The sequence below is a fragment of the Pyrus communis genome, chromosome 3 (assembly GCF_041283825.1).
Source record: "Pyrus communis isolate YQ-2024b chromosome 3, ASM4128382v1, whole genome shotgun sequence".
Lineage (NCBI taxonomy): Eukaryota > Viridiplantae > Streptophyta > Magnoliopsida > Rosales > Rosaceae > Pyrus > Pyrus communis.
In genome coordinates this window covers 24,101,445-24,112,500 of record NC_142567.1, presented here as the reverse complement: position 1 = coordinate 24,112,500, position 11,056 = coordinate 24,101,445, and the positions used below count along the sequence as shown (strand labels likewise).

General features: G+C 36.1%; 1 long non-coding RNA gene and 1 pseudogene across 2 annotated transcripts in view; one reads left to right on the top strand and one right to left on the bottom strand.

Annotated features, from left to right (window-relative positions):
* The window catches only part of LOC137714273 (putative GTP-binding protein OBGM, mitochondrial), a 6,963-nt pseudogene extending 5,580 nt beyond the window's left edge, over positions 1–1,383 (bottom strand). The window contains exons 1-4 of the transcript XR_015960922.1: positions 1,150–1,383; positions 568–733; positions 338–446; positions 52–140 (exon numbers count right to left, since the gene is read on the bottom strand). The product of XR_015960922.1 is annotated as a putative GTP-binding protein OBGM, mitochondrial (transcript). The remainder of the gene's footprint in view (positions 1–51; positions 141–337; positions 447–567; positions 734–1,149) is intronic.
* A 3,628-nt stretch (positions 1,384–5,011) lies between these two features.
* LOC148698173 (uncharacterized) lies at positions 5,012–5,899 on the top strand. Its single transcript, XR_015960924.1, has 3 exons — positions 5,012–5,178; positions 5,557–5,604; positions 5,741–5,899. It is a non-coding gene; the product is annotated as an uncharacterized LOC148698173 (long non-coding RNA).
* The last annotated feature ends 5,157 nt before the right edge of the window (positions 5,900–11,056 follow it).

Below are 11,056 nucleotides of genomic sequence, written 5' to 3'. Positions count from 1 at the left end.
GAGCATAAAGCCATATGCATGGTTCAGAAAGATGAGAAGGATAAGAATTACATATACAAGGCGAGGTTGCAAACCGCTGAAGTCCCAACATGTTGGAGAACATTCCAAAATCACATCACCACCTCTTCCACCATTCCCACCTACATTAGCTCCGAGGTTAGATGGAAATTGCAGAAACGCCACGAAACAGAAATTCTCACAATTTCCAAAAAGAAAAATCTACCATCAGGTCTGCCACGGCGATCATGTCGACTCCGAGGTTAGATTGAATTAAACACATAACAAGCCCCTCAAGCAAAAGATGAATATAGACATTGAACTACAATAGAGAACCTACCATCAGGTTTGCCACGGCGATCATGTCGACTGCGGCGAGTACTGGTGCAACCACTGCCGCCACCACCCCCTTTAGCATAAAGCCTAAACCTGTCTACCATTCTCCTTTCCTACCTAGAAAGAACAAAAAATTCTAAATATTCTAAGATACATTGGTTTAGAAAAGAAGTATAAATTGAAAAGGTCAGGCAAGAATAAGGACTGATGAGAGAGAAGTGGAAATGTAGAAACCTGCAGAGAAGCAAGCTTTGATCTTTTGTGAGGAGCATCCGAGTATGAGTAAGAAAAGAAAGAAATCCACGGACACTTAGAAGAATGCCTCAACGTCTTTATGTGCTCAAGTGGTTTTGGAAGGTGCCCCCACATCTGTCTCCTTGCTATCTATGAAGCTAGAGACCTAGAAAAGAAAACGGCATACGATGGTAATGGTGAGAAAGATGCTCCCTTTCTACATTCCTTCAGTGGATTCAATACATTCAGACGGCTTTTCAACGGACACACGAACATTACATCTCTTTCAAAGGAAATTTGTCCAAAAATGTACTGCCTTGACCTCACTATTTTTCTTTTCATCTTTTATATTCAAGTGCATTAGTTGCATTTGACGCGTCCGATTGCTCTGATTACACAGGTGATCAAATTCTTACTACTTAAAACTACGAACAGCAAGAAACAGTACAATAAAAGAGAGACAAGAAATGAAAGACTATACAAAAATGCCTATAAATTATCAGTGTTGAATAAACAAAAAAAAATCACATATTAAAACCAAATAGACAAACAATCTGAATTCGAAAGCCGTTGAGGATTTACCACACAACTCTTAAACCCCACAAACACTAGGGGTTAAGGAACAGAGAAGGAAGTAGGATGGAGCTTGCAACTTTCGACTTGCGGGAGAGGTTCGAACTTTGAAATTGAAAGGAAGGCTGAGAGCCTGAGAGTGAAAGCTTATTGAGAGAGCTTGCAACGAGAGGAAGGGGGAGAGCAGAGAGCACAAAGAGTGGTTTCATCGATGGGCAGGAAATGATTGATGGGCGTGTTTCCGACCAAATTATTTCTGAGTAAACTATCAATTTTCCATTGAATTATCACCTAACTTTCAATGTACCCCATAAACTTTGAAATTGGAAAATCAACGACTTGAACTAATTTTTTGGCCGATGTCCCCCTACCGTTAGTTTTTCATAGATTACATTCAAATTAATGTTGACTCTTATCACGTGCATACCATGTGACCCTCCTTTGAGATCAAAAACATCATTTTGCTAGACCTTAAGACGCAAAATCTATAGAATCACACAAATTTGCACAGGTCAACAATTTAGAAATTTAGAGTTTTCAATTATTTTAAAGAATGAAATGACCGAATTGCCCTCACATGTTGTGCACATGTTTTCATTTAACAGAAATTTGGATGGAATGATTGAAAAACTAATAGAATGGAGAAATCGGCCAAAAAAATTACTTTAAGTCCTTTATTTTCCAATTTAAAAGTTTAGGGGGTAAATAGAAGGTTAGATGAAAGTTCGGGGGGAGAGATCATCAGTTTACTCATTATTTCTTCATAAATCATGGTGTTACTGTTCTTCGTTAAAAACTTACACAATGTTCCACATTAATATAAGACTAAATATATTTTACAGCATTTACGTTTGAGGTGATTTTCTAAATGGTCATGAGGTTCAAATTTTCTCATATTACGCCTTGAAATTTTGAAATTGCATCAATTTATACCTTTTGTATCTTTGGATATCTAATCCTCTATTAGATTGATGAGTTTTTTTTTTTTTTAATTTTTTTTTAATTTTTTTTGTCAATATCGTGCAAACTTGGCTTACAAATTAATCCATCTAAGGATCTTCCACTCACTAAGTTATCAATTTAGCGAAAGATCAAACAATTAAAACGACCAAAGACATAAATTGTTACAATTTTAATACTTTCATGACCAATTTTGAAAATTATCATAAACTTCAAGGCTGTGAAATGTAGTTTGCCCTAAAACCCCTAAAATGTATTTCAAGTTTTGACATGAATCGAGAATCATTTGGTGCAAGTATCGATCCAATTTTTTCCTATTTCAGTTATATTTTATGATGAAGGTAGGTCAACTCAGCTTTTGGTTTTAGTATGATATGCTAATTAGATATATGCGTTATGATTTAAATGAAATGAAAACACTACGTGATAGTTTTTGGTAAGCCGAAAAATTAAGAGATACATATTTGTTTCCAATAGCAAGACTTCAAACAAATACATAGACGGCTTGTAATACTTTTACCAATTCCGTTCATTTATTTTTATACAGTTCAATGATTAAACAACCTTAGTTTTAATTGATTTTTCGCAGAGAGAATCTTTGTAGGGTGATTTATAATATAAACGGTTTTGAATATAAACACGAAGTTCTATGCATTGACAACGAACAATTTTGAGTAGGAGTTCCTACTCATCATTTGAGTAGCCAAGTATCGATCTTATGAACATTACTTGACTATTGAAAGATTAGTAGGAACTCCTACTTAAAACTCTTAGTATTTGAATCACAGAGCTTTGTACTTATGATCAAAACCGTTCATACTATTAATCACACTACAAAAATTATCTCTACAAAAAATGAATTAAAACTAAGGTCGTTTAGTTAATCTATTCTAGCAAATACATAGACGGCTTGTAATGCTTTTACCAATTCCGTTCATTTGTTTTTATACAGTTCAATGACTAAACAATCTTAGTTTGAATTGATTTTTTGCAGAGAGGATCTTTATACACTACTAGAAAATATTATTTTACAGACAAATTCTAAGCCGACAAAGAAAATTTTATCGGCACAAAAGCTCTCTTCCGATGAATATTTTAATAGGAAAACTAATAAAAGAAACTTTAAGTTTTAACCAAATACCATATTATAACTTTATTTAATGGTTAGTACAAAGTCCAATACTAAATCAGTCCACTAAAATGGCCCAACCAAAATAATATCGTTACTTGTCAATTTTGCCCCTAACGTTTTAGGTTAAGTTAGTTTAGGCCATCTCCAACCGAAGGCTGGCCAGATGGCTCGTTTTAGCCCTATGACCCTCCAAGATATTAATATTTTAACGAATAGTACAGGGCCATTTTTGCCTCTATCTCCAACCGAGGGCCAAAGGGCCATAAGGCTCGTTTTAGCCCCATCACAATAAACCGTCTCCAATCGATGACCAAAGGGTCATAGGTCCAAATATAATTTATTATTTAAATTTAATGTTATTTAATGTTGTTTTATATTGTTTTATGTTGTTTCATGTTACTTAATTTAATTTAATGTTGTATAATGACTTAGGAAGTTATAGGAAAAAAATAGAATTAAAAAAAAAAAACAATTTTAAAAATTTTTGTAAATAAAATAAAGAAAATTAAAACAGCTAGCCATTGTATTTGAAATTTGGCTAGCATTCCTGTCGGATATAGCCGACAAGAATAATTAACAATTCTGTTGGTTATATCAGACAAGAATACTAAAAAATCTGGCCCAGCCCGGGGCTGGCTGGATTGGGTTAGCCGATTAGCCCTTTGGCCCTTTCAGATTCCATGGGACCCACGAGCCCTCTAGCTAGCCCTCGGTTAGAGACGATTTTCAAGCTATTTTCAGCCCTCTGGCCCACTGAACCTTTCGATTGGAGATGGACCTTAGTTTTATTTTGTCGGTTTAATTTTACCCCTGTCAGATAGCTGAAAAAGTCGAGGTCAATGGGGGTGTTGAATTTGAGTAGTCGGAGGGTGGTGCGTCATCACAGGAGAGGGTTTGTATTTCAATTTGGACGAAGCGAGGTTGATTCGGTATTAACTCCCTTATTTTTCAGAGTTTTTATTTCAATTTGGAGAGGGTTTGTATTTCAATTTGGATATCTATGGGGGTGCTATTTTCCTTTTCTTCTTTTATTTTTCAGAGTTTTTATTTGGATAGTTAACAGTGTTATATTGAATCAATTGAGGTTAAAAAAAAAATAGCGGTATTAACTCCCTCCTGTTTTCAAAATGAAAAAGATTTCGTGTTTATCTGTGAACTGAAAACCTTTTGGTTCATTGTTCTCTCTCTTCTCTCGCAAACACATCGTAATTAACAATCCCCTCTTCGTTCGCTCACACCCCAAATCGATTCAATTTTTGTTCTCTGCTCTTTGGTCGCTCACACTCCAAATCGATTCAATTATTGTTCTCTAGTTACTTGCTCTTCGGTCGCTCCACTCCAAATCGATTCAATTTTTGTTCTCTTAAGTTCCCAACCTAGACCTAATTCCTAACCCCCAAATCGATTCAGTCGTTCGCATTACGATTAGGTGTGACTCTTAATTTTGTGTTGGTGTTATTTTTTCTTATATTGAGTTTCTGGAGAAGCAATTTTCAGGTATGTTATTTTTCTCGAGAATTAGTGTCGGATGAGTTGAATTGGGTGATGCTTGGTTAACAAAAAAGAAGAAGAGACAGTGGCTTGCACTTGTTAGTTGAATGTTGGATATGGCCTATTTAACCCAATATTAATTGACATTTGGAACTAATTGAATATATCTGTGGAGTTTGTCATTTGGATCCATCTTACTGCGGTACTCTGACTTTAAATAAGATCATGTTCATTTGAATCTAATCAATTTTTACAAGAAATAATGTAAAATTTATAGGCCTTTCCATTTAACACTCAACATCCTAAGTAGTTTAACAGTTTTACGGCTTCATTTGAGCAGCAGCGGAAGTGTGTGTATTTTAACAATACATGCTTACAGATTGAGAACTTGGAATGTGATATCCATGAAAAGAGAAGGAAAATGAGGATTTTGGAACAGCGGATTAAAGAAAGTGGTGAGGCTTCATAAGTAGTTGTACAATTTTGTTTCACTATTTGCAAAAAGTAGCTGAAACTTTGTTTTATTTACATACTAGCAGATAGCACATATTTTGTGTGTGTGAATAATTTCTTTTAATAAATGCATATTTTTTTTAATATTACATAATTACTGTGTTTTGTTCTCCTTATATAAATATTGCCCTCCTCATGTCAACATTGTGTTTGGGGCAATGCTTTATATATCAGTTTTTTTTATCGACACAAAATGGGCAATGTTTCATTCCTAAACTTCTCCTATCACTTTAGCTGTCATCTGTTTTTGGGGCTATAACATTTGCTCAGTACATTCCAATTGTCGTGAAACTCATCCTTTAACTATACCCTTCATGTAGGTAAAATCAACAGACGATCGTATTCTCCAAGAGCAATTGCAAAATAGGGTTAGAATGCCTTCCTTAATTCCTTTCGAGCATTATAACTTTTTCTTCCATTCAACTGATTCATTTTAAGCTTTGTTATGTATCAGTGCAGCTTTTCATCCTTAAGTAAATTGCACAGATTTCTGTGTATTTGCAGGTGCAGATGTGGTGTGATGCTACATGGCAGTCAATTTTGAGGAATGACAGTCAATTTGGAGGAATGACGGATAATTTTATTGTGTGACAAATGCTTTTGTATAAGCACTCTAGATGTACATTTGAAATTTATCAATCAATAAAATATTATTTCTAACAATTTCATGTATTGTATTTTGATATGCATATGTAGTTTTTGAGTATTATAGCATTTTTTTTTTTATATAAATTAAATTTTTCCCGACAAAGCCAATTTGTCAAGAGAGAAGATTGTGCCGAGGAAATATCCATGGTGACAGACACATTTTGTTGGCCGAAAAGTTTTGTTTGTCGGCTTAAAAGCATTGTACTAACAAAAGTATTTGTCAGCAAAGATGGAAATGCCGACAAAAAAGTTTTTGTCGAGAAAAGTTGAACTTAGCAGACAAAATACCACAAGTCGTTTGGAAAACTCTTAGGACACATGGTCGACAAATTTTTTCGTTGGGAAAGACTCTTTGCCAACAAATTTTGACTTTTGCCAACAAACTAATTTTGTCAGTAAAGTCGAAATATCTAGTAGTGATAGGATGAATTTATAATATGAACGGTTCTTATTATAAGTACGAAGTTCTATACATTGACAACGAACAATTTTGAGTAGGACTTCCTACTCATCCCTTAAGTAGCCAAGTATGGTTATGAACATTACTTGACTATTCAAAGATGAGTAGGAACTCCTACTCAAAATTCTTAGTATTTGAATCACAAAACTTTGTACTTATGATCAAAACCATTCATATTATTAATCACACTATAAAGATCATCTCTGCAAAAAAATGAATTAAAACTAAGGTCGTTTAGTCAATCTATTCTAGCAAATACATAGACGGTTTGTAATGTTTTTACCAATTCCATTCATTTGTTTTTATACAGTTCAATGACTAAATAATCTTAGTTTTAATTATTTTTTTGCAGAGAAGATCTTTATCAGGTGATTTATAATATGAACGATTCTGATTATAAACACGAAGTTTTATACATTGACAACAAACAATTTTGAGTAGGAGTACCTACATATCCTTTGAGTGGCCAAGTATTATTCTTACGAACATTACTTGACTATTCAAAGATGAATAGGAACTCCTACTCAAAACTCTTAGTATTTGAATCACAGAGCTTTTTACTTATGATAAAAACCATTCATATTATCAATGTTCTAAAATATGCTATAGGGCGGCAAGCTGGGGCCTAGTGTCTAAACGGCTAGGTGAGGCCTAGGCAAACTAGACGGATATAACTAAATCTATTATATTTCGTGTAAATAAGTGTCTGTTTATACTTAAAATATATATAATTTTACCATAAACTATAAAATAGAATGACATATATGTTATGAAGTATTGGAACATAATGAAAATATAGGGAACAAGCATATAAGGTGTGTTCATTTAAGTATTCAACAAGTCTCTTACAATTTATTGAAAAGAAAAAAAAAACAAAATGCAAAATGAAAGTTATCTATTTTCCATCTAAGTGATTTGTAACCTAGGTGGGCGCCTAGGCGGGTTCGGGCAGGCTAGGTAAGTGCCTAGGCGGTCTAGGCGAGCGCCTCGGTAGGTCTAGTCCCCCTTTTTTAATTTTCAAACGCCTAACATTAATCGGGGCAATGGTCAGTCGCCTAGCACCTAGGCAGGGCCTAGGCTATGCTAGGCGTGTGAAATCATGTTCCTGGATTTCACTGTTACAATATACATATTTGTATTATCGAGATTTTATATTATTTCAGGAAATTTTATTAAGTTATTTACATTTAGATTTTTAAATTTGACTAATTACGAAAAGTGAAGTTTGGAAATTAATTATTTAAATTCATAGACTGTTCAAGCTCATAATTTATCTTTTCGAATAGAGCTCGATTTCACGAATGCGTAGGCACAAACCATTCGTGAAACGGAGTTATAACGGAAGAGTTATTAACATTTAAGGTTAGGGACATTATTGTAATTTTGGCCCTCATCTAGAAGGCTCCAAATTGCTGGAGCAATTATCTGTGTGCCACGTGTGTTGCTGTGATTGGAGAAGGAAGAGAAAAGTGAGGGAAATGAAGGAAATGAGGGGAGAAACAGCTAAATCAAGAGAGGAGATGGGAGGGAAATGAGAGGGGGAGAGGGGTAGATAACCGGATTTCCCCCTCGACTCGTTTCTTTTTGGTGACCCGACCCGGCGGAAACAAGAGTTTCCAATGCTTTGTCGGGCCAAATTCCGGTGAATTATGTCGAGACAATACCTGAGAAATACCCCACAACCTTTGGTGTCGTAGGGAAGGGACTGGCCTTTCTAACGTATATTCAGTCGTATCGGCATGGCCCCACTAATTTGTTTTCAATCGGAGCATTAAGCAACGCAACCCGGTTCCACATCTCTGTATCGACTTAATCACTTAAAGAGTCTAGTCGGTGGAACTGGTGAACTCCGATGAAAGTAGTAGAAAAAAAGCAGCTTTCCCTGCAAAACTCTTCTCGGAGATTGCTTGACTACTAAACAATTGAGAAAATATCTTCCCAAATCTTCTTCTGAACTCTCTTTCTCTTTCCAAAAATGGAGGATCTGAGAAGGCAGTGGATTGTGAATCCACCACGCGCGGGTTCAATCCCCGTCGTTCGCCCATCAATAAATGGACCATTTGTTACGGAAAAACCTCTACCAATTCCACCAAAAAATTTAGGAAAATTAGCCTTGAATTTGGGAAAACCCGCACCGGTAGGTGTAAGGGTTATTTATCGTTGATCCCTCAATTCTGAAACAATTTCCTTCAATCACCACCACCTATAGCATCCTTTTAAGGCTTGGAACAAAGCCCAAACAACTATAGGGGCGGCGAAGCATCGGAGATGACGGATCGAAGCCACCCATTTCTAGGGTTCCAGCGGGTTCGAGGTAATTCCGAGCACTTTCCGGCCGAATTGGACTTCAACCCAGGTATGAAAGTTGTTCTTCTCATTGAGTTGTCCATGTCTATAAAATTTGGTAATTTTTAGAGTTAGTCGAAAAATTGGGTTTCCATTCATCGGAAACCGCCACCAGCAATGGCACGTGGCCAGTGGGCCGCCGATGCTATTTTACACTAAATTGGTATCCTAATCTTTGAATTGATATTTGTATGACGTGTTTGATTGTTTGAACTTAGTTTCATTACAATACATCACTTGATCATTTTATGAATCAATGTTAGATCGTCACCAAACTCTAATGCATTATAAAACATAATATTTGAGGATATTAGAAACTGACGAATCAGAAATCCGAAGTACGGATCTTCCTGAATTGGATTTCTAAATTTGTAAAATAAATTGTTGACCGCAACCTAATCTTAGTAATTAGCGGAGGTCCGACCGTCGGATCACGATGAGATTTTAGTATGTTGTTCTATGAGCATAATATGGACCTTAGGAAGTTACAGATCAGAAATCCGTTGTGTGGATCTTCCGGATTGAATAGCTAGGGTTGTGGACCCCACCGTTGATGGAGAGTTAACTTTTGATCAACATGTCTCGATTCCTTTAAAATACTAAAATTAGTATTACTAGAGAATCAGTGAGGCTTTGTGGGCGTACCTCGGTGAGGGACTCTAATATATGAGATATTGATATAGTTATTATACTGGTTTCGTATTTACTATCCCTTGTGGATATCACCTAACCTTATAAATGTGATTTCTAATGAAATGTGATTTTATGTGTGTGTGTGTGTGTGTGTGTGTGTGTTTAGCCACTGACCTATGTTTATTAAACATGATTTGACTTGTGTACTGATGATGATATTTGTGAAATGTGATTTAATACTTGTTGAATTGTTTGATGAAATGTGATTTGACGTGCATATTTGAAATGTGATTTGATTTGCATGATTGGTATGATGTGATGAAATGTGAGGGCTAGTAGTGGACCATTAACCCATTGCCATGGGGTTTGTTGCTTCGGAGCTTGTTTCATAAACCATTTCATTGTTTCTTTTCTCACTTCTTTAACTTGTTCTAAACTTAGTACTTGTGCTTTGTTTCATTTCGTTGAGCCTTTGTAAATTGACCATTTGATTCATGTTTTGTTTCGTTGAGCCGTTGTTATGTCCTTGGCCCTCCGCTCGGTTCCGTTGAGTGATCTGGAACTGGGTTTCCGCTGGGGTTTCGTTGAGTGGTTTGATTCCCTGCTCCATCTGGATTCCGTTGAGTGGTCCGGAATACCTCATGATCCGCGATTCCGTTGAGTGGTCCGAAATCGTATCCAGCTTAGGTTTCATTGAGTGGTTCGATATGCTTTGTACTCTGCGATTCCGTTAAACAATTCAAAATCGTATCCCCTTGGATTCCGTTTAGAGGTCTGGAATCCCTTTTACTCAGCGATTCTGTTGAGTGGTCCGAAATCGTATCTTGGTTTAGATTTCATTGAGTGGTCCGGAATCCCCTTTGGTGTCTTAGTTTCATTGAGTGGTCCAGAACCCGATGTTAATGGATTTCATTGAGTGGTCCGAAATCGCATCATTTGACTTGTTGCTTCCTTAGATTTGATTTCAGCTTTAGAGATGTAGGCTTCAACCAAACTGTGTCGCTCTATCCCTGCATTTCAGTGTATTGTATGTGTTATTGATTGGTGTGATTATTGGATGGTGTTGGAATGCATATGTGTGGGTGAATGGCAAGATGACTAGAGAATAATATTATGCTTCATTGAATGTTCCTTGAGGTGCTACATGCTTGAATTGTGGTATTATGTTGAGATGTAGTGAGATATGCGATAAATGTTCGAGTGTAGTGAATGGTGAACTACGAATCGCTTGATCCCTTAAGGATACGTAGGCAATCTAACGAGGAGGTTAGATGCAACCATAAAGTATACAAAAATAACTTCGTGATCTGAAGCTTGTGCAGTGCTTTATCCGTATCCCAGAGGCGGGATATGTTATATATGCGGATACTTGGTGCCGTTACGTGTCGATCCTAGACGTATGATGGGATCGGGGCGTGACAAGGTGGGGATTTTTAGAACATTGCATATTATTAATCACACTGTAAATATCATCTCTGCCAAAAACAGAATTAAAACTAAGATCGTTTAGTCAATCTATTCTAGTAAATACGTAGACGGCTTGTAATGTTTTTACCAATTCTGGTTCCCTTAGAAAAAGTAAGAAGATAGGAACAAGACCATTACTACTGCCCTAATAGTTAGTGGCTTGTTACTTGTAAAATAATGGAGCAAAGGCAACTCAAAGGAGCTCTCAATTGTTCATGTCCACTACAATTTTATCTTTCATTTCCAAATCCAAACACACATCAAAG